Source organism: Rhineura floridana, chromosome 2, assembly GCF_030035675.1.
Source record: "Rhineura floridana isolate rRhiFlo1 chromosome 2, rRhiFlo1.hap2, whole genome shotgun sequence".
NCBI classification, from domain to species: Eukaryota; Metazoa; Chordata; class Lepidosauria; order Squamata; family Rhineuridae; genus Rhineura; species Rhineura floridana.
In genome coordinates this window covers 6,421,381-6,449,361 of record NC_084481.1, presented here as the reverse complement: position 1 = coordinate 6,449,361, position 27,981 = coordinate 6,421,381, and the positions used below count along the sequence as shown (strand labels likewise).

The 27,981-nt window shown below is 45.0% G+C and overlaps 1 long non-coding RNA gene across 4 annotated transcripts in view; it reads right to left on the bottom strand.

Annotated features, from left to right (window-relative positions):
* The window catches only part of LOC133376166 (uncharacterized), a 62,367-nt gene extending 42,807 nt beyond the window's left edge, over nucleotides 1–19,560 (bottom strand). For 2 of the 4 annotated variants that reach the window (XR_009760415.1, XR_009760412.1), the window contains exon 1: nucleotides 19,157–19,396. This is a non-coding gene — a long non-coding RNA (uncharacterized LOC133376166). Of the gene's footprint in view, nucleotides 1–16,743; nucleotides 16,946–19,156; nucleotides 19,397–19,439 lie in introns of those variants that run through there. The other 2 variants (XR_009760414.1, XR_009760413.1) reach the window with 2 other exon arrangements.
* Between the last annotated feature and the right edge of the window lie 8,421 nt (nucleotides 19,561–27,981).

Genomic DNA, 27,981 nt, shown 5'->3' with positions numbered 1-27,981 from the left:
GAAGCATAGGATTATTTCTTCTCTTCATCCATTCCCTCCATCGCTGCTGCTCGGGCAAGCATGCTTCCCCCTCCTTGAGCAAGGTCTGCTTCTCACACCCATCAGCTGATGGGCAGTTGGGAACACGCCTTGTTCTAGGCAAAGAACCAATTGGGAGCCCACCTTAAGCTCCCAATTGTTCCTTTGAAGCCCTGCCACAGGTTCCCCATCCTGGAAATATTGTCCCGACAGCCCTTCAAAAGGGAAGACTGTCCTCTGTAAAGTAGGACACATGGCCACCTAATTTGGAATGCAGAGAATAAGCTTCAGGATTTGCTAACCCTGTGCTTACCACCATCCTTGTCATAGGACTGCCATTGGTGGTGGCATGGGTTAGTGTCATGACACCAGGGAGGTGAATTAGAGCACACGCGACACAAGGGAGCAGGTAGTGTCTTCAATTTCCTGTTTCTCTACGGGCTGATTCATACGGAGGTTTAGTATGTGTCTGGTGCTACTTGTACCCCCTTTTAATCCTCATGGTTCACATGACGTTACTGGCAAACAGAAGCTAGCACGCATTTTCCCCACTGTAAATCCATACTAACCCAATCCTCTAAATCCAAAAAGGGAAGGAAAAAACATCTCCACTTCGTATCTCTAGTGCTTGCAGATGCTCAGATGCTTTTAAGCGGGTGTGTCAATCATTCCCCTCTCCACGCCCACTCCCTCCTCCTCCTCCTCCCTTCTTTGGCTGCTGGCTCCCGTTCTGCAAGCCTGCTGCAAGCGATGCTTTATTTTTCTTTCCCCCCTAACTTGTGCAGAAAAGCATAACACTGTTCAAACAAATATTTGTATTTGAGCTAGATTGTGAAAATACAAATAATTGCATGCTCGGTTGCCAAGGTAACCAGAAGAAGTGGAATTTTGACCTTAAGAGGGCATGGTCATTAGGAAGCTGCGCGATTGAACCTTTCCCTTCAGTGTGAATGGAAAACAGCAGACTGGAAGGTAGGAAGTGCGAACCTTGCAAATCTATTGTGATGGGAAAAGCTTCATCTTTAATATGAAGTTCAGCTACTGTGTGAATGAGCCCTACATCTTTAATATATTTCAGATATGTCACATTTCCTTTGCTAGGTGCCTCCTGCTCCTCTCATGTTTACATCAAGGCAGACGCTGCCTCATAGGGCTCATCCAGACCATATTAAAAATCTACATTTTCTTTATTGGAATTGTCTGCTAGTAGTCCAAAACCTGATTGCTTTGCATTTTCTTTGAATTCCAGTCAAACTATTTTCTCATCCATACTTGTAGGTGTGCCCCTTTTTATTTCCACACACACAAGCACAGGAAGTGTTGCTGATTGGCTCAGATCAAAAGGGAAAGGGGTGAAGGGGCCGATGGGAACACAACAGAAACAGGAGTCATGAAAGGAGGTAGACTTAGAACCACTCACATAGGATAGTTCAAGGCAAAGCAACCAAGACTCCCTCCTTAGATTACTTTTTCTCTCCTTTTCACAGTACAGCTGGTATGAGAAACTGTGGCTTAAGGGAAGGGAAAGTTGGGAAGGCAGTGACTGAAGGCCAACATCATATGGAAGAAGGAGAATTAACGGAGATACAAGGAGCTTACATTGCAGATTACACAGAAGTATAGGTGAGGGCATAGAGTGCTGTGCCCGTTCAGCCTACTTGCTTCCATGTCCACTCATGAAGATTAGAGGAACTAACAAGAAACAGTGTGTAGTCTTAGATTTTGGGGGTTTCCGGCATAGTATGAATACACTTAAAATGAGGCATAATTACATTTTGATGCCAGTAGACACTCTCAAAATTTCACGATAGGAATATCTGTACAGAAGTTGTGCCAGTAACAATTTACCTATCTCTATAAAGACCTTAACAAAATAACACAACAACTTCAGCTGCTAATGTGAAAGCATGGTTCTACACTTCTCAGTACGTATCACATGGAAAACAGAAAGATAAGGCAAAACTGTGAATGTGCCATTTCATTTTGTGTCTCCATTTTTGTCTTTTGGGGCTATTTTTATTTAGGCTAACTATATACCATTTTTCAACAAAATGTTGTCAAAGCAATTTACACAGTAAAACTGAGCAACAATTTAAAACAAACATATTTTATGTTCTGTCCTCTTTCTTGAACAATATGTTCCTTGAGTCTCATAGGCTTCATTGGGCAGAAGGTGTCAGGTGTAAGAGGAGGCAGCTGTTGGAGGGATATCTTAAGTCCTCTACCCATCTGTCTGGTGCATGTTGCTGCCTGCCCTCAAAACAAAATCCTGGAATATTTCGCCTTCTTGCCTTGAAAGCAGTACTTTTTAACCTGAAACCTTTTGGTTTTAAGCATTATTGATTCATATGTAAGAGCTGAATGATGTTTTCCTAGCAGTTCTTCAGCCGAAGTCAAGATCTGCATGAAAATGTTGTTAGGATAAGTTGCTAATGCTTTCAGAGTCCAGCTTCCTCCCCTTAATCTCTGAAAGTGGTTAAGGGGCTGCATCTTTGCCTGTAGTGAGGTGGCCAATCAGGCATTGCCAAAAAAGATGCACTGCATCACAATAAAGAACAGAAGAGATCATACAGATTTGTATATGCTAATTTATGTGTGTAAATGCAAATTTAAAAATAATTACTGCAATTTAAATAGAAACACAATACATCTCACCATAATGGGTAACGCTATGACCAGGTGGCCTGCATGCCTCCTCAGTCTGCAGCCCAGATGCTGACAAGCAGGTTCAAGACTTGCGCTTTGCATATAATGTATCCAATGAGACTTTAATTTCCTCTCCTCACCCACTCATCCCCAAAATCTGCTCTGGAGGGTCCCCCAACTCCCCCCTCCCAAGCTGATTTTGAAGGCATGCAGGTAGCTGGAGGCGACAGGAGAGGAAGAGAAGGTTGTGTTACACCAGGGGAGCTGCAGCATTGGCTACAGCCCTCATACATCACTACAAGGCTGAGGTGAACAAGGTCCAGAGTTCCACGCGTCTTACTACGAGGAAGATGCATGTTTCTTCTTTGCTCTTTATAAATGACAGAGCAAAAAGTAGAATGGCACACAAGACATCTGCAAAGCCACCTAAACATAGCCTGGAGTCTTTATTTGTATAAGCATCTATTGTTCCGAAGAACACCTCTGAATTCCATAAGCAAACTCAAAGTGTAAGTCTGGAGAACACTTCTTCATGGTTGTACAACCCCAAATGACAACACAAGTCTAATATCAATTTCAAATATATAGGGCCATGCCATGTCCTATTTTTTGCCCTACACTCCATATGACTGTTGCAAGACAAAGAAAAGTGAAAACTGAAGGAGGAACAGTGCAGAGTGTGGCACCACAGGCAAAAGAGATGGATAAGCTAAGAAGTAAATATCGGTCAGTTTCAAGGCCCAAGCAGGATGTAATTAAAGATGTAAGTCATCCATGCCATTGCAGAACTAATTAGTAATGATCAGTAGCCAATAAACATTAATTCATTATGTCTGAACTATGCCACAGTAAAATCTCATAATTGTTTCCTTAGCTGCCTTCAGAAATTTTAGAGGCCTCATATAACATAGTTTTGCAGGTAATCTTCACTACTGCCTAGTTTCTTCCTGCTCCTTTTTTGAGAAGTTTCACAACAAATGAAATCGGCATTATCACACATCCATGACCCCCTATGGAACACACTTGCTTCTGGATGTCACTTATGACTTCTGAAATAATCAGGACAAGACTCAGGCAGTAGCTATATATTAAGGTCACCACTGTAACTGGTTTTCCTCTAGTGAGTGCCCCATTTCTCCAACCACTACGTGTACAAGCACTTATATTACAAGACATGACATCATTACATTGTAAAATATCGCCTCCAACTCACCATCAGTGGTGCCCACCATTGGCACGGAGCTGGACTGCAAAGCTCACAAAAGACACAGTCATATTGCAAGTACAAAATGTTTAGATGGAGATGTGTTACCATGAGGATGACGACACCAAACTCCTTTCTTTCTAACTCCCCTGATACCCCCAAACACCTCCTCTTCTCTTTAATGGCTCCACTTATCATATGTAATCCACTGTAGAAAACATTACCAGTACGCTTAATTTCAACATGGGGGGGGGAGTGCAGTTATTCAATCAACTTTCCACTGAAAAGACCTCTATTATTCAAATATTCTTTAATGAAATTTAGCAATTAAATGCAAATTATTCTTCCTTTTTGGAACCCCATTGCTCTCAGAAGACATGTCATACTATTTGCATAGAATCTCCAGCCAGCCATGCCCAAGAACTGACGCTGGTGATATCCTTCGAAACAATACTGGGAACAAAGACAAACTGCTGTTGTCACATTTAAAGGTATAATGATACCACAGAAACACATGGAAAAGGGTGCTGTGGATCAGATCTGTGCATTTCCCTCTACCTACTGTTTCTCCTCCCTTCTCCCTTGCTACCATTCCACACATCTAACCTGTTATGAAGTAGCCTTGCATGCTGAATATTCATCCTCTCCAGTAAAACTCTATGAAACTAGAAAACACATAACAGAAGTATAAATGCATGGATAGATGTAAGAATCCATTGCAGAGGGTCATGTTTGATTACCGAGAACAATTAGTTTTCAAAAGCAGTTACAAGCAGTTACATGATAGTGTGTGAGCATCTGTAGGAAATAGCTGTGTAATTCCTTCTGGCATTTCTCAGCGGGAACTGAGGACAGGGGCCTGTAAAAGGTAGTGTCGGAGAGTTGCCCCTCTGCCTCCACTATGCAGCCCAATTTCTTTGACAACACCTCCTCCTCCTTTGTCAGCCTCTTTAATTAAGTCCATGCATCAAAGAGCTTCCACTCTAAAATTCAGTGGGGGGGGGAGGAGGGGAGAAGTGAAGGAAGGTCAGTAGGTGTAAGGTGAAAGGAAAAGTAATTAGCATGCAATCTAACCCAACTCCAGTCCGTACAGAACCTGCCAAAGAATTGCACAAATACCCACTTATCTGCTGGTGATGAAATATTTGAGATGAGTGGGGGGCCCTCTCTCCCTCACATACCCAGCTTCCCTGCCCTGCTCCAATCCCTGAAACACCTTCCCAGCTTCCAATGGTGGCAAGTCACAGGGAGCAGAAAAGAAGGGAGTTCCTCCCACCCTTTGCTCTGCTGTCCGATACCTGGTACAACAACATGCCAGGCTGCAATTCCTGGCAGTATTCCCTTGGAAAGTGTAATTTTCACATCACTGCCATAGCCCTTGGGAACATTACATTTCTTTGGGGTACTGCAAGGCCTTGCAGCCTGATTTGCTGCTATACAATATGGGAGGCGCTGCTGGCAGGGGATGGCAGAGTGATCTCCCTCCCTTTCTCCTCCCCATAGCTCACAGATGATAGAATGCTGCCACTGCCGGTAAGTGTGATGGAGAAAAAATTACAAGGGGAATTGTGAAGGCATTTAGAGGAGAATTTTTCTCTGTCTCAGATCACAAATCTCAGCTGGAGAAGAATTTGGGATCACACCAGTCAGTATCACAAACTCCCTGGAGTTCACACTTTTGAGCATGGAGGTGTGAGCTCAGCACCATCTATAATATATATAATTGGATTTACACAAAGATGTGCCACCATGAGGGATGGGCAAAATATTCAGTTTGGTTCACATTTGAAGCCAAATCTATCAAATTCACACTTTCCGAAACAATATGAGAACCGAAACCAAAATTTGCACTTATGTGAATGTTGCAATGCAGTTCGCCAACCAAACAATATTTAAAAATATATATGAATGAAAATAACATACAAAAATCCATTATATGACAAGAAATATGTTCATTAGTCAAAACTGCCTAAAAATGTGTTTATTAAGATAAATTTGCACTAGAATGCTGGTCACCACAGATATTTGCACTAGAATGCTGGTCACCACAGATATTTGCACTAGAATGCTGGTCACCACAGATATTTGCACTAGAATGCTGGTCACCACAGATATTTGCACTAGAATGCTGGTCACCACAGATATTTGCACTAGAATGCTGGTCACCACAGATATCATAGATGAGTGGGAATGTTGACATTTCCAACTTCCCAAGAGGAGGACAAAAATGAATGCGCAGCTCAGGTGGCAGTTTTTCAGACGCCTGAAGCTTATAAATACATTTGTTCGTTTGTCCATAAGCTAGAACAAAACTAAAACCTATAACAAGTGCAATGCTTTGTATAGGAACATCGGAAGTTGCCTTATACCGAGTTAGACCGCTGGTCCATTGAGCTCAGTATTGTCTTCACTGACTAGCAGCGGCTCTCCAGGGTTTCAGGCAGGAGGGAGACACAGCACAGATTGAACCTGGAACCCTCTGCAGGCAAGGCAGTTCTACCGCTGAGGTACAGCCCTTCTTATACATCATATGCAGATGAACATTGTATGACAGAGCTATGGTTGCCCACAAGCACACACATTAATGTTGGTGCTTGATTAATCAGATTTTTAAATAGTGCTTCAAAACTTGACAAAATTTCTTTGACTGAAGTCTATAGTCAGACAGGGAAGAAAAAAGAAACACGTGTACCTGTGGAAAACAATAGATTTATCAGACCCTCCTTCGTGTCTTTGAAAAGCTACCATCTGTGCACAACGTCAGTCTCTCTATAGAGAACATCACTGTTCCTATGCTGTGGTACTATTTTCCTTCCACCACATGCCCATTCTTTTTCAAAGGCACTGAAAAACACTTATTTCCCAAGTTCCAATGCAATGTCACCCAGCAAAATAAAAGGATCAGGCTGTTTCATTGTCTGCCTCTGGAATTTTCAACTTGAAGTACATAAACAGAGAATTCTCTCTTGCTTTTGATCTTGTTGGGTGCTCTGTGCAAAGTCAGAGTGGCAGCACAGTTGGAGCAGTGAGCCTTTTACTAATCTTGAAATCCCAGCAAATCCCCAACCTTGGCATCCTCTTCAAAGAACCATGATCAAAACTGTTCTGCTGATGAAAGGTTATGTGTGTACATAGGAATATGGGAAGCTGCCTCATACTGAGTCAGCTGTTCGATGTAGCTCAGTATTGTCTACACTGACTACCAGCAGCTTTCCAGGGTTTTAGGCAGGGGTCTCTCCCAGCCCTACCTAGAGATGCCAGGGATTACGCCTGGGACCTTATGCATGCAAAGGAAATGCTATGGCCCCGTAGTTCAGTGTGGTCTGCCATCTAGAAGAAACAGGGATTAGAGTTGTTGTTAATACAGCCCCATCAGTGTAAATAATGTAAAAAAAATCGCAGCACCAAAGAATTTAACTAAAACTCAACATCACGGCATGGGAAAGAGAAGCAGTACAGATAGGAAGATAGGTGCAAGATGAGAGGAAAAACAGAACAGTATTTGCACCATGCAAAAAAATAATAATTCCATAATGAACAATGTGATGTTTGGGTGGGTGTCCCATATGTTAAGTCTCCAAAACTGCCTTTAAAACAGTTTATCTTACAAGGAGAATGTATCAGGACTCATGAGAGCGATTTAAATTTAGTTTGAAACAGTAAAGGTCATTTTGTTCTTCAAGGCACATTTTAAAATACTCCAATCTTTCCTGGATTGCCACTGTTTCACAAATGACCTCAACATTTGATACTTAGTAGCCTGGAAAGGTCATTTCACAGATACATACCAATTTTTCTCTCCACTGTAAATGTACATGGATTTCAGTGTTTGCTTGGAAACTATTTGTTAACCTCAATATTATGTGTCAGTTCAATGACAACAGATACAAAAGAATATTTACAGCATAAGCTGGAATGTGTCCTTTCTGCTTACATGTGAGTTTTTTCTATTTATTATTATTAAGGTCATTTTTTAATGATTTCCTAACCTCTACAGTTTCATGAAACATGCTAGCTCCCAATAGAAAACAAATCTTCAGCTGTAAACAGTCATACAGATATTCCAGATAACAAGTTATGTTGCTTCTGCCAGACCTGCCATATTTTTTAGAGACCGATGCTTCTATACATAAAAGAATAAAGTATAGAGGCTAAGAATGGGCAAATCTTATAAATTTCTGTTTTTCATTTTTCCAATCAAGTTCAGTTTGTGCATCAGTTTGCAATTTTTAAAAGCTATTTTGGGAAGGTGTTTTCCTTAATATAATGCATTTTTGTGTGCTGTTTTCACTTTTGTACATTTTTATCCACTCTTTCCTGTAATACACACATTTTTGTCTTACACTCTCCATTTTCTCTGGAGCAGCCCAGCTGGCAAGGGCTGGCAGCTCACTGGATAATCAGGAATCGCCAACATTCTCAATGGACGCCGAAGTGTTCTAACCCTATGTGCTTAAGTGTTCCTGGACTAAGGAACCCTTGTACATGCCAAGCCAAAGGAGAACACTGGCTTCTCATTAATTGATAGTGCCAAGAGTCCTGCATTCCTCTATGACCCAATTACCTAGAACTAAAACACACACAGCAAGCATCAAACGGCCCCTTTCTAGAGAGTGACCTTGGCATCTCTATCTCTTTCATTTCCCTGGAAAATCTCTTTCACTAGATATCCTGGTATTTGTTTTGAAAGCCTATAACTGCCCTTGGACCTCTGTCTGAACTAAGTGTTCTTCATTTGGAGAAGGGTCCTGCAGGCACCCACTTCTTTAAGTCCTGAAGTCTTGACTGTTTTCCCTCCTGGAACACTTCACTATCCAGACTCAAGACCCTACATTAACCATGTTGTGTTTATTTGGCAAAATGTGCTTGTTTCCAAGTCAGCTGTATCAGACTGACAGCAGCCTGTCCTCTGAGGGCTGCAGAATGAAGAGATTACCCTAGTACCCAACCCATTTCCCATTGTAATCCATTGTTCCTGAAGGGGTTATTTCCAAAAGGCTTATAATAAGCTGGCAAAGCCTAGTAGCTAAATACTAGGACGCTTTATTAGGATGCTCTGTCACAGACAGAGAACCCTAAGTGATCTGGCTATGGAGCTCATTGGCATGCCAAACCAAAGTTCTCTATACAATAGGGCCCCACTCATACGGCAGGTTACATTTCGGACCCCCGCCAAAAAGCGAAAACCGCTGAAAAGTGGAACTCATTGAATAGAATAGTGGGCGATGCCCAAAAACTGTATCTTAACTCAATCAAGGCAACACTCTCCCACCTATTAACTGACTTTACAATGAGCTGTTGGTATGTTCTGTTGCAACCTCTACCTAGAACCAAAAATATCCATCAAGTGTCAGCTGCATCCTTCTCAGAAAACAGGCCTGGTGTTCCTACTCCTTTTGTTTCACTGGAAGATCAATTTCTGTAAACTACCCGTTTTTTGTTTCCTAAGGCTATCATTGCTTTTGAAAATAAAGCAATTAATAATGCATTTTTTTCTGCAAATAAACATTTTTCTTTTGGAGAATGGCCCTCCCTGCTTATATATTGCCCATGCCATTCTCTCTCTATTCCTCTCTAGATATCCCTTATGCATCTTATTTTTCTTAAGTTTCTGCCTAGTGGAACCCCTACCATGGCCAGGAACACTAGACTCCCTGGATCCCTTTCATTCCTGCCTGCTGGACACCACACCCTATGAATTGTGATCACCCTGCCTGGATCTATCCTGCCCCTGTGGAGCCTGCTCACCCAAACTATCTTTGTGCATCTCCACAGACTCAAGGATAGGTAAAATCTCTTGTTTTCACTCATCCTCCCTCCAGTCTAATCTTTTGAGTCACCAACCCAACTTCTCATCCCTGTTTTGCCTCTCTCTGTCTTTCTGCTTGTTTGCCGTCACTCCTTCACTCTCCCTCCTTTCTGGGATAACCTTCAGTAACATGGCTGTAATCTTATCTACCATTTCCTGTTAACAAAAAATCATTTCCTGGGTTAAATTCTTAAGTCTCACCTCTACCACAAACACACATCCACACACGCCCACAATGAACATTCTGGGTATGCTCCACTATCCAGACCAAAAACCCTACCTTACCAGGTATGAGCTCCTGTTCGTTTGGTCAACGTACTTGTTTCTGAGCCAGCTCTGTCAGACTGACAACAGCCTCTCCTCTGGAACAAATAGAACCAGGGGCTCCAGAGGGAAGAGGTTTTCATGGCAGCCAACTAAACTCTCCCAAGCAACCACTGCTTGTAAAGGGTTCATTCCAAGAAGACAGAACTGAGCTTCAGACATGGGTAGAAACACAATTCCTGAGCAAGCATTTTAATGCTTGTGTAAAAGCAACCTGTGTGGGAAGCATCTGTGCTGAAAGGTTTTATATCTCATATTCATTATCCATGTGTCTGATGATGATGTTGACTGGGTCCTCATCAACCAGGGGTGGGGAACCTCCAGCCCACAGGCCAATCTTGGCCTGCCAGGGGGTCCAATTTGGCCTGTGAGGCCATTTCCCCAAGCCCATGCCCACCTGTCAATCAGCTGACATCACTAAGTGATGTCAGTTGATAGGTAGGGTTCAGTCCTGCTGGGTGTTGCTTCATCCGTGCATTTCCTGAGAGGAACATGCTGGTGAAAAAGACTCCTGCAGAGCACAGGATTGAACTTTCTGCTCATCAGCTAGTGACCAATCCTGCCAGCACAGCAGAGCCCTCCCTCCACCCCTGTGGGTTAATTTTGATAGGTGGGCAGGACAACACACCTAGTGGTCACCTGATGTCATCATGATGTAAAGATCTAGCCCACTGGAACAAAAAGGTTTCCCATTCCTGATCTAGTTCAATGGCATCCTCCTCTGACCCATGTTAATTAAGTAAATAGTTGAAAGAGTTGAAGCAGCCCTTGCTGCTTGATGTTTAAATCCAGGAGTGGAGGGGGGCATGGCGGAGTGAGTGTGAAGACATAGAACTATCTCCTTCCTGAAAAGAGTTACATAACTTTGACAGCCCCAAACAGAGTGGGAAGAAGATGAGAAATGGGGCTTTGCAGAACCCTCCTGCTCTACATGCCTGGACTCTGTATGGGTATTTGGTTTTATGAATTCACGTTTTCCCTCTTCTCCCCAGCAGTTGATTTTTTTCTCTCTCTATGCTGAGAACAGACCGTTGCTTTTTTGCTGGAAATGATAAGAGTCTCTTTATCATCTGCAGGCTTTGGAAAGATTTTGGGTTTCCTGGAAAAGAATCAAAACTTCCAGGGATGCATCTGGGAAGAACCTGCAGCACCTATGCCTTGGATGCCGCTGTCTCCTCCTCTTGCATCACATGAGCTCTGGTGCAAAATGTTAAGTAGCTGTAGCAGCCTGTCACAGAATGGGAAAAAGATGAGCAATGGGCCTTGCAGGACCCTCTTGTGCTACGTGCCTAGCATGTGCGTGGACCATTTTGCATGAATTCCCTGTCGTAGGCTGTGGAGAAACACTGTATGTGTGTGTGTTTGTTTGTGCTTTGAACAAAAATGTGATGTGACTGTCATGAGACCTTGTGCTGTTACATCATTGCAAGCCTGCTTAGCAGTGTCTGCTAGGTGACAGATTCTAAGGAGAAAGGGACACGATCGCTTTGCAATTGTATTAGATGGGACCTGGATGAGGCAAATTCATTCTGAGTGGTCTGGAGTTTCCAGTCAGTTGGGGAGATAACTGTGAGTTGGTGGTACTCGGTTAGGAAGAGCTGACAGTTCACTGTCAATGGAGAGTCAGGTGGGAGTTGGTGAGAGTTGGGAGATAGGGAGTTGGCTGAGGAGGGCAGCGTGAGGAATGAGACCAGAGAATAGCTGAGGGGAAAACTGACGCCTGTATATTAACACTCTGTGTGTTGTTAATGTTTGCCCAGGGAAGATCGAGTTAAGGGAGCCGGTGACGGATTTGGTCTGAGAGGCTGCCCTGGGAAAAGGTCTTACCAGAGGAATGTGACACAAGCTGGTTTTTAAAGTTGGCTAAAGTGTCCAAGCAGCTAGGAGGAAAACCAGAAGAGCTTGAGAGTACAGAGGCAGATTGTCCTCAATAGCTGGATTAGGTTGTGGGAATATTTAGCTGGGATGAAGGTTTAGGGAAATTGGCCTGAGGTAAAAGCTACTTTGAGGGGGATGTCGGCAACAGGGTTTCCTGAGTCTTCAGAAACTGGCAGCAAACACCGTTAGGACCCCAATATAGGTATCAGTAGTCCCTTGTGTAAATAGTATCCCTTTAATAAAGAAACATCTAAGTTTATCCTGTCTCTCAGTGTTGGTCTCCATCTCACGCCTAAATACTACTAGGAGATTTTGAAAGTATTCCGAATGAATTGCTGGCAGCAGAAAATTAGTGAAGCACAGATACCTAAGCCTTTGTTTATACACAGTGAAGCTAAGGGAACCTGAGGGTTCCTCACAGAGGCAAATAATAATGGGTATCTTGTGAAGAAAGTGCTTGACTGTCTAGATGAGGGGCAGCCAAGAAATGTTGCTGGACTACAACTCCCAGAATCCCTGATTTTGGTCACGTTGACTGAGGCTGATTGGAGTTGAAGTCCAAGAGTATCTGTAATGCAAGCACTAGGTTGGCTACCCCTGGTCTCGATTACTGGCTATTTGATATATCTATCTGTGCTGGGTTGTCTCTCTGTACACAGAGGAAAGTAATCTTCACACTCAGGGGCAGAAATGGGAATCCTATTTTATGGCTGAACATCTGCAGAAACTGGATGGTTATCTGTCAGGGATGTAGATGCATCCATTACAAATCCTGCACTTGACCAGGTGTTGGACTAGAGGACCTCCAAGGTCCTTTCCAACTCTATCATTCAATTGTAATTTCACTGCCCAAGCTTCCATTCTTCACAGCTCCTTACTGTTATCCAACAGGTAAAGATTTCACCAACTGGACACATTCTCTGTACCATACCATTTCTCTTATGTTTATTTACCTACTTACTCATGAAATGCTGCAGACTTTTGGTATTCCAGAGTATTGCTACTTATGAGTTTCTCCTCTTTGTTGCATACTAAAGACAGTGGCAAGTCACTATAGATTGAAAACCAGCAAGCACCTAAGGAAGAGGTGGAGTGAGTGGTGACTGATGCCTCTTGGGACTGGTAGAGCAGAAGGCAGGGAGGCCAACAGTAGATGGTGCCAACTAATTCTAGATTTGTCTCCCTCCCTATTGAGTTCTACAGGGGCAACACTGAGACTGAGGAGGAGGACGCTGACAGGCACTTCCACTACCTGGCCTAGCCGCAAGTAGTGGTGGCTGGTTGAGGGCAGACTGAGGTTGGTGGGGCAGTGCTCTATTTATCTTAATGGACTAGCCTCCGGTGAGTAGAACTCAGAAACACAGGTTTTTATCTTTACGTTTAGGAATCTTCTAGATGACCTGTTTATTCAACATTCATCCTGATTTGCACACACAAAGTTTATGCAGTGGTTAGACTATGTTCCGTTTTTATTAAACATTTGTTCTGATTTGTTTAAAGAGCAGTTATATGACAAGGAGCGTTCATCCTGATTTGTTTACATGTTTTCCTATTAGTCATTCATTCCACATTTTTCAACACGTTTCCCCATCACTTTCCAAACCACAAAAAGTATTGGGTTAAAAAAAAAAACACAAGTAGATTTGTTGTGTTTAAATACCTCCAACAGAGAAAAGTCTATCACCTTCCAAGAAAGTCTGTTCCATTCTTGACATTGTCCTCATATTTGTCCCCTAAGGGGGCAATTTTTAGCACAGACAGAAAAGACTAAGAATCCCTCCCCTTCCTCACTGCTGCTCCACTCACATGTGGAGACAGCTGTGTCTTCATTAAAGTAAACAATCCATTGGAACAATCTGCCATGTCACATCTTGTTTAACCCTAAAATCCAAAAGAAAAGCACAAAAAGGGTGGGGGAGCAGAAAAGGCATATTTTGCCTACCTGGTGAAAAGATGCAGTTTCCAACCTCTGATCCTCCCTAATATCAGGTTGAAATATGTCTCTCAGGTGCTTTCCTACATTTTTATCTACAGCTTTAATAATAGTCTCAGCTTGTCCAGCAGAATTTTAAGGAAGCTGTCATTTTTATAAAACTTGATACGATATTTACAGTTTGATTGTTAACAGCAGACTCCCATCAAATGGGATCCACCTTTAATTAACAGTGACAAAGAGTGACACTGACATCTGCAAACAAAGAATAGCTGTTCTCTTTCATTGTCCTGCAGTTCTTTTGGAATTCCCATAGTTCTGACAGTAACCTTTAAAAATTCATCTCACATCTGAGTTCCAGTGCCCATTTTTATGGAGACCCTATGCAGAACCAAAAATGAAGACGACATCAAAAGGTAAAATGCCTCAGTTATGGGAATAAAATAAAATACAGAGAAATTGCAAATTGCTGCTGCTACAGGAATATGTCACCGTGCTTCCTGGAAAGTAAGAAAACAAAGAGGCCATCTGAAAGAAAGGAAGCATCAGTCAGGCACCCCTCCATTGTGCCTGGATACAGATCCAGCTGAGAGGCCCCTTTCCTCTAGCTGCCATCGGCCATTCCTGAGGCCATGAGAAGGAGAGAAGAAGCTGTCCCTCCTGCTGAATTACTGCCTGTCATACAGATATGAAGGGGGTTGGAGAACCGAAAGTTAAGACAGTCTAACCACACCTGAAAGGGAGTGCTCTTCGAATTCCAAATCTTTCCATCATTAGAACAAATGTTTCACACGCTGAAGCACTGGAGTATCCAAGGCAGGACATGGCTCCAGGGTGGGGGAGGTACAAGTGCTGGGAACAGCCTTGGTAGGTAGGCATGGCTGTCTGGATCATAGGTGGATGAGTAAAAAGAAGATTATTGGGAAGCTGGACTGGAAGCATTGCAAGTGGACTGTGCTGTAAATCATTTGGAAGCACAATGTTCCTATTAAGTGCATAAAGCTAAATTATCCTACTATGTATATAAAGCCTATTGTCTTTTGCAAGCTCTCTTGGGAGGGTTTTGCCCTGAAAGATGGCATAAGGTCTTAAAAAGAAAAAAAGGAGAAAACAAGAAGCCTAAATGGTGCTCAGGAATCTGTTAGTTTATTGAGAGCCAATGTGTTTCCATGTTAAGACATTCTATTTCAAGGACAACTGAACCACTTTCTTCAAAGGAACTGTCTTAAGCAGTATTATACATTATCTGATACAATAACATTTCCCAGGGCCGGCACCAGAGGTTGATGTAACTGAGCACCTACCTAGATGCACATACCAGCAGGGGTCTCTGGACCAGTGGAGGTTCCTGCCCATTTGGGATGGTGGGCAGGTAGCAGGCCTGAAATTGGGGGGGGGGGTTGTCAAAGGTGGTAGGGCTGATTTGTTCTGGTTTTCTTTCTATTCTCCTTCCTTAAAATATATATACACCTCACCATTATCATTAATCTTTCAAAATAATGACAATACATCATCCTTAGCGAGAAGTCAAAAAAATGTAGCTTTCAGGAACGGTTATTTTACCATAGACAGCTCAAGGCAATAAAAGCTTACTTGGAGATAAGCCCTACTGATGCAGTAGGACTTGGTCGCACAAAAGCATATAAATCACATTGTAGCCTTAGGATTCACCACTTTTTCTACTGGGTCCTGTGCCTGTGCAATTAGCAGCAGTCTTACATGCAGAAAGTAAACAGGTGAAGCTCTTCATGACATCTATCATTGGCAAGGAAATCAGGTTCAGCCTGAGCTTCTGCAGGTATACTTAGAAGGAGACTTGTTTGCATATCAGGCTACTGCTAAACATAGAGGAGCAGATTCAGTAAAAAAAGAAAAGATGCAATCTTGCAGCAAGATGCGTCCAGTCATTCCCTGCAGATTGCAGGGGGACACGTAGGGTTACCATATTTTCACCTTGCAGGGCTCATGTGCCTTCAACAGCTGCCGAAGAGGCAGATATCCAACAGAATGGCTGTTCCACAATTTGCAAGCCTGCTCCACGCATCAAAATGAACAGCGCTAGTACAGCTACAGAGTTTTAGACTCTGGACTTAATAGTCTTACAGGGACCTTTACTTACTTCAACTGCAAAGCACACAAAGATCACACAAAAAGACTACAATCACTATCCAAATTCATCCTGAGGTTCAGCTTATACATGGAGTTGAACATAGTAGTAAAGCCTTTGTTTCTTTCTCCTTTTAGAAAACTTCCCTGGCATGGAGGTTCATTTGCTTTTTAAGATTAAGAAACATTCAAACACGTTCTTTCCCTAGCCTGCACCTAATGAGATCTAGTCCAGAAAAAGCTTTATTTCATTTATTTACACTTATATCTTACCTTTCCACCACTGCACTCAAAGCAATTAGAAAGTTCTCCTCAATCAATTTGCACCCTACTCCACATCAGCAGCTCAAATTTACCCCTTTCTCAACACATCCTGCTTCAAAGTTTCAATGCCCCTTCAAAAAATTATCCCCATATATCACCTCTAAATGATAATTTTAAAATTTATTCTCCCAAATTAGTACCCTTCTGAGGATCCCAAGGAAGCCCCCGCCTATCTCTTTACTGACTTACAACTGGAAAACATTAGTGCTTAGGGGTGCAATCCTAACCCCAGGTACCAAGGAGGAAGCGCCACAGAATTCAATAGAAGCTGCTTCTTTGGAAACATGGTTATGATTGCCCTGAAAAGCTGTTATTCCGTACCCATTTAATTGAGAGCAAAACCGATTGAACTCAGTGGGACATACTACTAAGCAGCCATGCATTATAGAATTGCACTTTTAAGAAAACAAATGTGAGGAAAGCAGAGCAAGTAAATCCAGAGGAGTAAAGAAACAAAAAATAAGTTTGATGAAAGGAGAAGTGAGTATTAATCACTCTTACCTCACACACATGTATAACCAGGGTTCCCCGGGGTTTAAAATAAAACACGCAGGAAGGGCATAATGCAGGCCCGACTTTGTTTTGCCTCCAGCATTCACCTCCTTACCAGAATAAAAGACTGCTACTTGCTGAGAAGGCCTGCGGGGCCTACTCAGGCTAACTGTTGAAACGGAGAGGAAAGCAAGTGCAGGCCCAGATGTTCCCCAACAGCCACAGAATGAAAGTGCACATCTGATTGGTCAAGGAAATTGAAATGGGAGAGACAATGTACCTGATTGGTAGGCAGATTGTTCGAATTGCAGCCCAAGCCCTAAGTTACTTAGTGGGCCCCTTGATTGGCTAGTGCTACTGTCCGTTCAGTGCACTGGAGGACAAAAGGATCAATGGAAGAGCAATGGAGTCCTCCAGTCCTACTTAACCCTTTCCTAAATATGTTTCAGAGTTGTTGCTTTTTGAAAACATGGGGAGAGGGATATGCTGCTCTCCATAGTAAAGTTTTGTGATTGGCTGTGGTATGCAGAGAGCAGATTGACTACCACAGGAGCCAGACAAAACAGTTTAAGGATATGAGTATGGGGGACTGGGGGCTATGATATTGCTTCAACAAGGTAGCTGCTGAAGGCTGGCCAATCTAGATGAGGGGCAGCCAAGAAATGTTGCTGGACTACAACTCCCAGAATCCCTGATTTTGGTCATGTTGACTGAGGCTGATTGGAGTTGAAGTCCAAGAGTATCTGTAATGCAAGCACTAGGTTGGCTACCCCTGGTCTCAATTACTGGCTATTTGATATATCTATCTGTGCTGGGTTGTCTCTCTGTACACAAGGGAAAGTACTCTTTACACTCGGGGCAGAAATGGGAATCAGGCTGCAACAAGACAGTGGTGTGGATCGTGGAATGGGAGTTCCACTCTCCCAGGCAACATCACTACTACACGTGAGTGCAGCCGGCATGCACTTAAATATGCCCGGTTGTGCCACCTCTTGCATTACCACATCAGCCCGCTGCATGCACATGCCTGCCATCACCCCAGATAGCTGCAGAGGCATCAACATGCCCTGCTGCCATGTTGGCTGATGGCAGGTATGTGTGCTGACATGGCAATGCAAGAGATGACGTGACCGGATGTATTTAAGTGCGCATGCAAACACAGGGGAGAGGTACAGGCCCATGGTAGTCTGGTGCGCAAAGGCCCGTGGTGGTCTTGTGCCAGCCCTGGCTGAAGACACCTACAGTGTTTTAATGAAGCATTTAAACTAGTCCTGATTTTTATCTTTAAAGATAATCCTGCCTTAGCTGAGGAGAAAAGCGCCCCTCGTACTAGATAGTGATTGGACCGGAATGAAGAAACAGCTAAGAAATCCTACTTACATTTATCTCCCACACTCCATGATTCTCTTTCTCTCAGTATAGTTCACGAGATGGTAATGATTAAAAGAGAAGAGCATTGAAACTCCAACTTTCCCAGATCACCTGTGGTCCTACTCTGAGTAGACCTAAATTCATGAACCTATGTTAGTCATGTCTGTTAACTTCATTGGGTCTACACTGAGTAGGATTAGCACTGAATACACATAGATTTTCATGTGTACACTTAGGGACCCAGGCAAGCTATTTATTCAGCGTTCAACCTAGTTTGCTTATACAAAACTTACATGAAGGTTAGGGTACATCTGATCTTCATTAAGCATTCATTCTGATTTGTTTACGTGGCAGTTACATAATAAGGAGCATTCATCCTAATTTGTTTATGGGGTGTTTATACATCTTCCCATTAGTAATTCATTCATCCCACATTTTTCAATGCATTTCCCCATCACTTTTCAAACCACAAAATGTCTGTGTTGTTTATTAAAGTGGATTCACTATGCTAGGGTGACAGAGCACTTTAATCCATTTAATTGCACAAACCTAAGTTTCAGGTAGGTACTTGAATCCCTCCTGCAAAATGACAGGCTGGAGGCACCTTCAGCAGTTGCACAACACTTCCTTGGACAAGTTGTGTTCCCTTAGTTGTATTTAACAAAGCAACCAATTTTTCATGGCGTTGGAAGAGACTTGAGAGGTCATCACTGCAGGATGCAGCTACAGCATGCCTGACAGATGGTTGTCCAGCCTCTGTTTAAATACCTCCAGTGGAGGAGAGTCTATCACCTTCCAAGAAAGTCTGTTCCATTGTCAACATTGTCCTCATATTCCCACCATCCAGGGCAGAAATCCAGCTTAGAGGAAGCAATTATTAACCTCCAAAGAAAGAACTAAACACCATCCCCCTTCTTCACTGCTGATCCACTCAAATTTGGAGACTGTCACATCTTAATTCAGGTAAAACAATCTGCTGTGTCACAGGTTGTTGGCCCTAACCTCCAACACAAAAGCCAAAAAAGAAGCAGAAAGAACATTTTTTACCTACCTGGTGAAAAGATGCAGACTCCAACCTCTGTTCCTCCTTAATATCAGAATGGAAGATGTCCTTCTTTATTTGGACATTTAGTAATGGTCCCAGCTGGTTAACACTGTCCTTGTATTTCTCCCCTGTGAGAAGAAAAATAGCTTAGAGAGGGCAATTTTTAGCCCTAAATAAAATGATTATTAAGCACTCCTCTCCTTCCTCATTGCTCCTCCACTCAAATTTGGAGACTGACTTGTCAATTCAGGTAACAAATTCATGCAATAGAAAATAGAGAAATGCCCACCTGCAGTTCATTATATGAATTGGTGCCGACAAGGGCCTATGCTCAACTCCATCCATTCCTTCAGTAACTGCTGATATAATCAAAATTGAGTAGTTGGGATCATGGCTATTCTCCTAACCATGTCTTATCAGAACTAAATCACACTGAATTCAGCAGGGCTTACTTCCAGGTAAGTGGGGTTAGGACTGCAGCAACTCTTGCTACCTTCATTTCACTTTCACTATAAACTTGTCATCCTATCCCATTTCCCTCACTCAGGCATCATGGAGTGACAGTTTAGTTATAAGAAAACCTGGGAGGGGGTGAAAGGGAATTTTAAATTTGATTTTACTTTTTAAACAAAGATTAGGTGGTCAAAATGGGCAGCCAAATCCAGATGGCTTCTCCCACTTTGAGGCTAGGTCTTTAAGTGAGGGGCACAGATAAAATCCACCAATAACAAAATGTACCACTTCTTCCCATGTAACAAGAACAAGAACGAGCAAGGTATTCCATTGCTTTTTAAAATTACAATAGGAAGCAGATTAAGACTGAAATCCTAACCCCACAAACCTGAGAATGTCTCACTGAATTCAAAGGGATTTACTTCTGAGTAGACATAGTTAAGATTGTAGTCTTAGTCTCCAGGCCCTGCAGGAGAAAGAAAGCATCGCCCCAAGGGAAGGAGAGGCTGCTGCTGCTGTGCTGCTGCTGCTGCGGGACCACCACCTCCACCACCCTTCCCAGAGGGACTTCTGCCTGGCAGGACCAGGCCCCAGGTACCCAGCCAGCCAGGACTGATTCTTACCACCTGTCCCTCTTTGGAGGGATACATAAGCCGGCTGGCTGAGGTGGCCTGGGAGACCCAGGCCCTGCAGGAGAAACAAAGCATCGCCCCAAGGGAAGGAGAGGCTGCTGCTGCTGCTGCTGCTGCTGCTGCTGCTGCTGCTGCTGCTGCTGCTGCTGCTGACCACCACCTCCACCACCCTTCCCAGAGGGACTTCTACCTGGCAGGACCAGGCCCCAGGTACCCAGCCAGCCAGGACTGATTCTTACCACCTGTCCCTCTTTGGAGGGATACATAAGCCGGCTGGCTGAGGTGGCCTGGGAGACCCAGGCCCTGCAGGAGAAAGAAAGCATCGCCCCAAGGGAAGGAGAGGCTGCTGCTGCTGTGCTGCTGCTGCTGCTGCGGGACCACCACCTCCACCACCCTTCCCAGAGGGACTTCTGCCTGGCAGGACCAGGCCCCAGGTACCCAGCCAGCCAGGACTGATTCTTACCACCTGTCCCTCTTTGGAGGGATACATAAGCCGGCTGGCTGAGGTGGCCTGGGAGACCCAGGCCCTGCAGGAGAAAGAAAGCATTGCCCCAAGGGAAGGAGAGGCTGCTGCTGCTGTGCTGCTGCTGCTGCTGCGGGACCACCACCTCCACCACCCTTCCCAGAGGGACTTCTGCCTGGCAGGACCAGGCCCCAGGTACCCAGCCAGCCAGGACTGATTCTTACCACCTGTCCCTCTTTGGAGGGATACATAAGCCGGCTGGCTGAGGTGGCCTGGGAGACCCAGGCCCTGCAGGAGAAAGAAAGCATCGCCCCAAGGGAAGGAGAGGCTGCTGCTGCTGTGCTGCTGCTGCTGCTGCGGGACCACCACCTCCACCACCCTTCCCAGAGGGACTTCTGCCTGGCAGGACCAGGCCCCAGGTACCCAGCCAGCCAGGACTGATTCTTACCACCTGTCCCTCTTTGGAGGGATACATAAACCGGCTGGCTGAGGTGGCCTGGGAGACCCAGGCCCTGCAGGAGAAAGAAAGCATCGCCCCAAGGGAAGGAGAGGCTGCTGCTGCTGTGCTGCTGCTGCTGCGGGACCACCACCTCCACCACCCTTCCCAGAGGGACTTCTGCCTGGCAGGACCAGGCCCCAGGTACCCAGCCAGCCAGGACTGATTCTTACCACCTGTCCCTCTTTGGAGGGATACATAAACCGGCTGGCTGAGGTGGCCTGGGAGACCCAGGCCTGGCAGGAGAAAGAAAGCATCGCCCCAAGGGAAGGAGAGGCTGCTGCTGCTGTGCTGCTGCTGCTGCGGGACCACCACCTCCACCACCCTTCCCAGAGGGACTTCTGCCTGGCAGGACCAGGCCCCAGGTACCCAGCCAGCCAGGACTGATTCTTACCACCTGTCCCTCTTTGGAGGGATACATAAGCCGGCTGGCTGAGGTGGCCTGGGAGACCCAGGCCCTGCAGGAGAAAGAAAGCATCGCCCCAAGGGAAGGAGAGGCTGCTGCTGCTGTGCTGCTGCTGCTGCGGGACCACCACCTCCACCACCCTTCCCAGAGGGACTTCTGCCTGGCAGGACCAGGCCCCAGGTACCCAGCCAGCCAGGACTGATTCTTACCACCTGTCCCTCTTTGGAGGGATACATAAACCGGCTGGCTGAGGTGGCCTGGGAGACCCAGGCCCTGCAGGAGAAAGAAAGCATCGCCCCAAGGGAAGGAGAGGCTGCTGCTGCTGTGCTGCTGCTGCTGCGGGACCACCACTTCCACCACCCTTCCCAGAGGGACTTCTGCCTGGCAGGACCAGGCCCCAGGTACCCAGCCAGCCAGGACTGATTCTTACCACCTGTCCCTCTTTGGAGGGATACATAAGCCGGCTGGCTGAGGTGGCCTGGGAGACCCAGGCCCTGCAGGAGAAAGAAAGCATCGCCCCAAGGGAAGGAGAGGCTGCTGCTGCTGTGCTGCTCCTTTCTTTTTCTTTTTTTTTTACTTTTTGTTGGTGTGTTGATGCAATTTGAGATGAATGGGTGCCTGATTATATGAATGTATGTTTGTTTATATGCTGTATATATGGCTGTATATATAGCTGTTTTTATACGTTTAATTGTTGTATATTTTAGTTGTATTATGTGCTTCAGAGAGAGTTTTATCCATCAGGCGGGGAGACTTGAGGGGGCCCCAATTGCCGTAGTGACGGGCAAAGGATGGTATGGCGCTGTGAGAAGGACGTGCCAGGTAAGGGGAACGCGGTCCAGACATGTTGTGGCTGTGCCTTGTTCCGGTCCTTCCCACACCCGCAAGGTCGTTGGTAGTCCTATCAGCCAACTCTCAGATCTCCAGTTGCTGTTATTAAATGCCAGATCGGTATATAATAAAATCTCCCTCGTCCACGATTTGATTGTGGATGAGGCAGCCGATCTGGCATGTATAACCGAGACCTGGGTGGGTGAGCAGGGAGGAGTTGGTCTCTCTCAGCTCTGCCCACCGGGGTACCTGGTCCAGCATCATGGTAGATCTGAGGGTCGGGGAGGTGGGGTTGCTGTCGTCTATAAGAGTTCCATCTCACTCACCAAGCACCATGTTCATTCAGTTACTGGCCTGGAGTGTTTACACCTTGTGTTGGGGCAGAGGGACAGGCTGGGAATCCTTTTGGTGTACCGCCCACCTTGCTGCCCAATGGCTTCCCTAACTGAGCTGGTGGAAGTGGTCTCGGATATATTGTTGAGGTCCCCCAGACTAATAGTACTGGGGGATTTCAACATTCACGCCGAGACCACTTTGTCTGGCGCGGCTCAGGACTTCATGGCTTCCATGACAGCCATGGGGCTGTCTCAATATGTTAGTGGTCCAACACATGTATCGGGGCACACTCTAGACCTTGTTTTTGCTACTGAGCATGGGGAAAGTGATCTGGATGTGGGGAGTTTTACAACACTCCCTTTGTCATGGACAGACCACTGCTTGCTGAAGTTTAGACTTTCAGTAACCTCTTCCCTCTGCAAGGGTGGGGGACTTATTAAAATGGTCCGCCCCCGGAGACTAATGGATCCTGAAGGTTTTCAAAGGGCTCTGGGGGATTTTCCGGCTGATAGGACTGGCGCTCCTGCTGAAGCCCTGGTCGCTCTGTGGAATACGGAGATGACCCGGGCTGTAAACACGATCGCTCCTGCACGCCCTCTCCTGTGTAGAGCTCATACAGCTCCATGGTATACTCCGGAGCTGAGAGCGATGAAGCAAGATAGGAGGAGGCTTGAGCGGAAATGGAGACGAACTCCCGACGGATACAATTATGCGCTGGTTAGTGCTTCGACTAAGCTCTATGTAGGAGCAGTGAAGGCAGCTAAAAAACATCATTTTGCTGCCACTATTAAATCATCTCTTTGCCGCCCAGCGGAGCTCTTTCGAGTTGTCCAGGGGCTTCTCCATTCAAATCCTCCGGACAGGGTGGAATCATCGGAGGCCCGCTGTAATCAGTTTGCCGATCACTTCCAGAATAAGATCTCATGTATCCGCCGGGACCTAGACTCTCAAGTTATAGCAGTAGATCCTAGTGAGGTGTCCGGAGCACAGTCTTGTCCTGTTTTGTTGGATGAGCTTCAGTTGGTTCAACTCGAGGACGTGGACAAGGTGCTTGGACAGGTACGTGCAACCACTTCGGTACTGGATCCTTGCCCCTCCTGGCTGATAAAAACTAGCAGGAATGGAACAGGTAGCTGGGCCAAGGAAGTGATAAATGCCTCTTTACGAGAGGGAGTGGTCCCGGGCTGTCTGAAAGAGGCAGTGGTGAGACCACTCCTGAAAAAGCCTTCCTTGGACCCAGACAATTTTAACAGCTACAGGCCAGTGGCGAATGTTCCATTCCTGGGCAAGGTCTTGGAACGGGTGGTTGCTGGCCAGCTCCAGGCGCTATTGGATGAAACTGATTATCTAGATCCATTTCAATCGGGTTTTAGGCCCGGTTTTGGCACTGAGACAGCCTTGGTCGCCCTGTACGATGACCTATGTCGGGAAAGAGACAGAGGGAGTGTAACTCTGTTGATTCTCCTTGATCTCTCAGCGGCTTTTGATACCATCGACCATGGTATCCTTCTGGAGAGGCTCGCGGAGTTGGGAGTTGGAGGTACTGCTTGGCAGTGGTTCCGCTCCTACTTGGCGGGTCGTCTCCAGAAGGTAGTGCTTGGGGAACATTGCTCGACACCGCGGGCTCTCCAATATGGGGTCCCGCAGGGGTCAGTTTTGTCCCCCCTGCTTTTTAATATCTACATGAAGCCGTTGGGAGAGGTCATCAGGAGTTTTGGAGTGCGTTGTCATCAGTATGCTGATGACACGCAGCTCTACTTCTCCTTTTCATCTTCTTCAGGTGAGGCTGTCGATTTGCTGAACCGTTGCCTGGCCTCGACAATGGACTGGATGAGAGTTAACAAACTGAAGCTCAATCCAGACAAGACTGAGATGCTGTTGGTGGACGGGTTCTCTGATCAGATGGTGGATATATACCCTGTCCTGGACGGGGTTACACTCCCCCTAAAGGACCGGGTTCGTAGTCTGGGAGTCTTTTTAGACTCTTCCCTCTCACTTGAGGCTCAAGCAGCCTCGGTGGTTAGGAATGCGTTTTACCAACTTCGGTTGGTAGCCCAGCTACGTCCCTATTTGAGTAAAGAGGACCTTACATCAGTGGTACATGCTCTGGTAACCTCACGTTTGGATTACTGTAATGCGCTTTACGTAGGGCTACCTTTGAAGACAGTTCGGAAGCTACAACTAGTGCAAAATGCGGCGGCCAGATTGCTGACAAGGACCAAGCGGTCCGAGCATATAACACCTGTTCTGACCAGCTTGCACTGGTTGCCAATATGTTTCCGGGCTAGATTCAAAGTGTTGGTATTAACCTATAAAGCCTTATACGGTGCGGGACCACGATACCTTGCGGAACGCCTCTTCCGATATGAACCGGCCCGTGCACTACGTTCTGCTACGAAGGCCCTCCTCCGGGTTCCAACTCACAGGGAGGCCCGGAGGGTGATGACAAGATCTAGGGCCTTCTCAGTGGTGGCCCCCGAACTATGGAACAGTCTCCCTGAGGAAGTACGCCTGGCGCCGACTCTGCTTTCCTTCCGGCGCCAGGTCAAAACCTTCCTATTCTCTGAAGCATTTTAAGTTACATTGATCTAATTTTAATAATGTTTATTGTATTGTTGATTGTATTTTAATATTATTCTGTTATTCATTGTATTTTTATACTATTTTATGTTCACCGCCCAGAGAGCTATCGCTAGTCGGGCGGTATATAAATTTAATAAATAATAATAATAATAATAATAATATATTTGGCAACAAACAATAAAAGCAGCAAAGTACCTGCTTATATCAGTGAATATGTACACAACATATATTGCAAAGCAATTTACATATCTATTAAAGTATAAAGTGTGCATATTAAAAAAATTATTGTAGAGAATTGAGGCAAAAGGCTTTCATAGTAAGAGTCTGTGCTGTAATAGGGTTTGAATGAGCAAATGGCAGGAAATTTGCTTGAGAGTCTGTTTTCAACTGATGTCTCCAGTATCCCTAGTCACAAGACATACAGGTCTGGCCTAGACTGTACATTTTATTATAAGCGGAGATGTCTGAAACCTATCTGTGAAATTTGCTCACCTTGTTCGCTTTTACTTGCCTTCAAATTCTGACATATGTTATCTGTAAAGGGCTTTTCACATTTTCTACAAATTTTGCTTAAGTGCTTGGAGTGCTATTTCCTTATTTAAGTTTAGGCCACTGTATACAAGCAACTCAAAATATTTGCTATAAAAAAGAATCTGTTGGCCCCTTTTCTATTTTCCGTTCTGCCGTTTTGATGAGCACAAAAGCTTGCATGCTGCTACACCAATAGAGCCTGGTCTATTAAAAGAGATCAACTTGCCCATTTTGTGCCACTTGTGAGAGATAATGATGCTCTGTACCGTGATAAATCTGTTGGAGACTTTCCCCTGGAATGTGTAGCATGTGGGCTCGCTTCCAAACCCATTAAAGTGAACGGAAAACTTCCTTTTGACACCACTGAGGTATAAGCCCGCATGCTAGTGAAGAATGACAATAAATTATTAACAATAAGTTATTGTGCTCTTGTTCTTGTTGCTGTGTATTCTGTGACATAAGCAGGCTTTAATAAGACAATATGTTGGCAAATACTGTGGGGCCATGGACTGGAAATAGGAACAAGCTGTTACCTATTTGTCAGGCCCAGCAGATGTACCAGTGTGAAAAGCGAGGGAAATGTTCTTTTCTTGTCGATGCAGGCAAAGAGGCATGCAGATCCATCCATCTCATTTCCATAAAGCACCTTCTGTTTCAGCTTAGGCTTTCAAAAACATTACTCGTATCTTGGCGTCCCTGAGGTACAAAAAGGAAAAACCATGCATTTGGTTCCCAGTGGAGGTGGTGGGGAGTTTGTGTGTGTGTGTAAGGACTTTCTCTCACCCAATGAGTGGAACATATATTTTGGAGGAGAAAAGGGACTTCAGGAAGGCACATTTTAAATATCACACAAAAGACAGGTTGGCATTTCCCCTGTACTAGCTTGGGTGATTCACACGCTAGATGGGCATTCTCACTGGTGTGCTGGTGCAGCACCAAACCTTTTCAAACTGGATTTGTGTTTCATTAGATTGAGCTCCAGTGAGGCAACGAGTGGTTTTTGTGTGTGTAAATCATCCCAGTGGGTTTTACTTAAACCCAGAGAGTTCTTAACAGATCCCCACAGGTAACAACAACTGTGGCTCCTCTTAGCTTCCACCTCTTTGTGCTGAGTGGCTTGCCTCTAGAAAGCTACGTACTCATAATAAGAGCTGACATTTACACAGAGCTTTGCATTTTGAAAGGTCTCTAAAACATTCACTAATTAATCCCGAAAGCTCTGCTGTAGCACAGGTAGGAGCTGTTCCACTTGGAAGAGAGAATGGAAACCAAGCTGTTGAGCTTGATTCTCTTGCCTAAGCTCACATAGCAAATTGGTAGCAAGAGTTGATTAAGATGAAGCCTTTGCTAAAGCCTCCAAGAGCCATATATGTGCATCAGGGGCCAACCAGCAAGCCCTGACATGTGCTGCACTTTTTCACAAGGTGAGTTCCCTGAGGATCCAATTAACAGGCAAAGTGGGAGAATGGTGTAGAAACAGGCATTGAGACCACTCCTACAGAAACAAGTATCCTTGATGAATGCATGGCCCATTTCCCTTCATTAAGGATTTCATCTGGATATCATTTAGAGACCCTACAATGGAATAGAAATATGTCATTTTGTTAGGAGGTTTCATATGTGTTCTGGACATTAGTAGTAATAGGGTATTTGTTGTTGTTTGGCTTCCATTAGCAAACATTTGTTGCTGTAAATTTTACAAAATGATGCCTCACATGTGGCATATTCTCCAATCTTGACCTGCTCGCAATCTCAGAGAAGGACATAAATGGGGAGGAGGTGCCTCGCAAAGAGTCGTATCCTCCACTCCAAGGCTTTCCAGGCCTAACAACATTCCTTTACCAGACTCCTTGGATTTGGAAGACTCACCTTTGGGGTAGCACCAGTCACTTGTATGCCATAAGGGTTAATGTCTGCAGAACAAGGCAATGGTCCTTAGAGGACTGAGATAGCTCCTCAGAGGAGGCAAGACCAACACCAGAACTAGATTGGCCAGCCTTCAGCAGCTACCTTGTTGAAGCAAGGTCTCCTTTGCCTGCTAGCTTTCTCACAGTGGTCTGCCCAAGGTCATAACAGACTCTGCTATGTCTAAGGTGGACC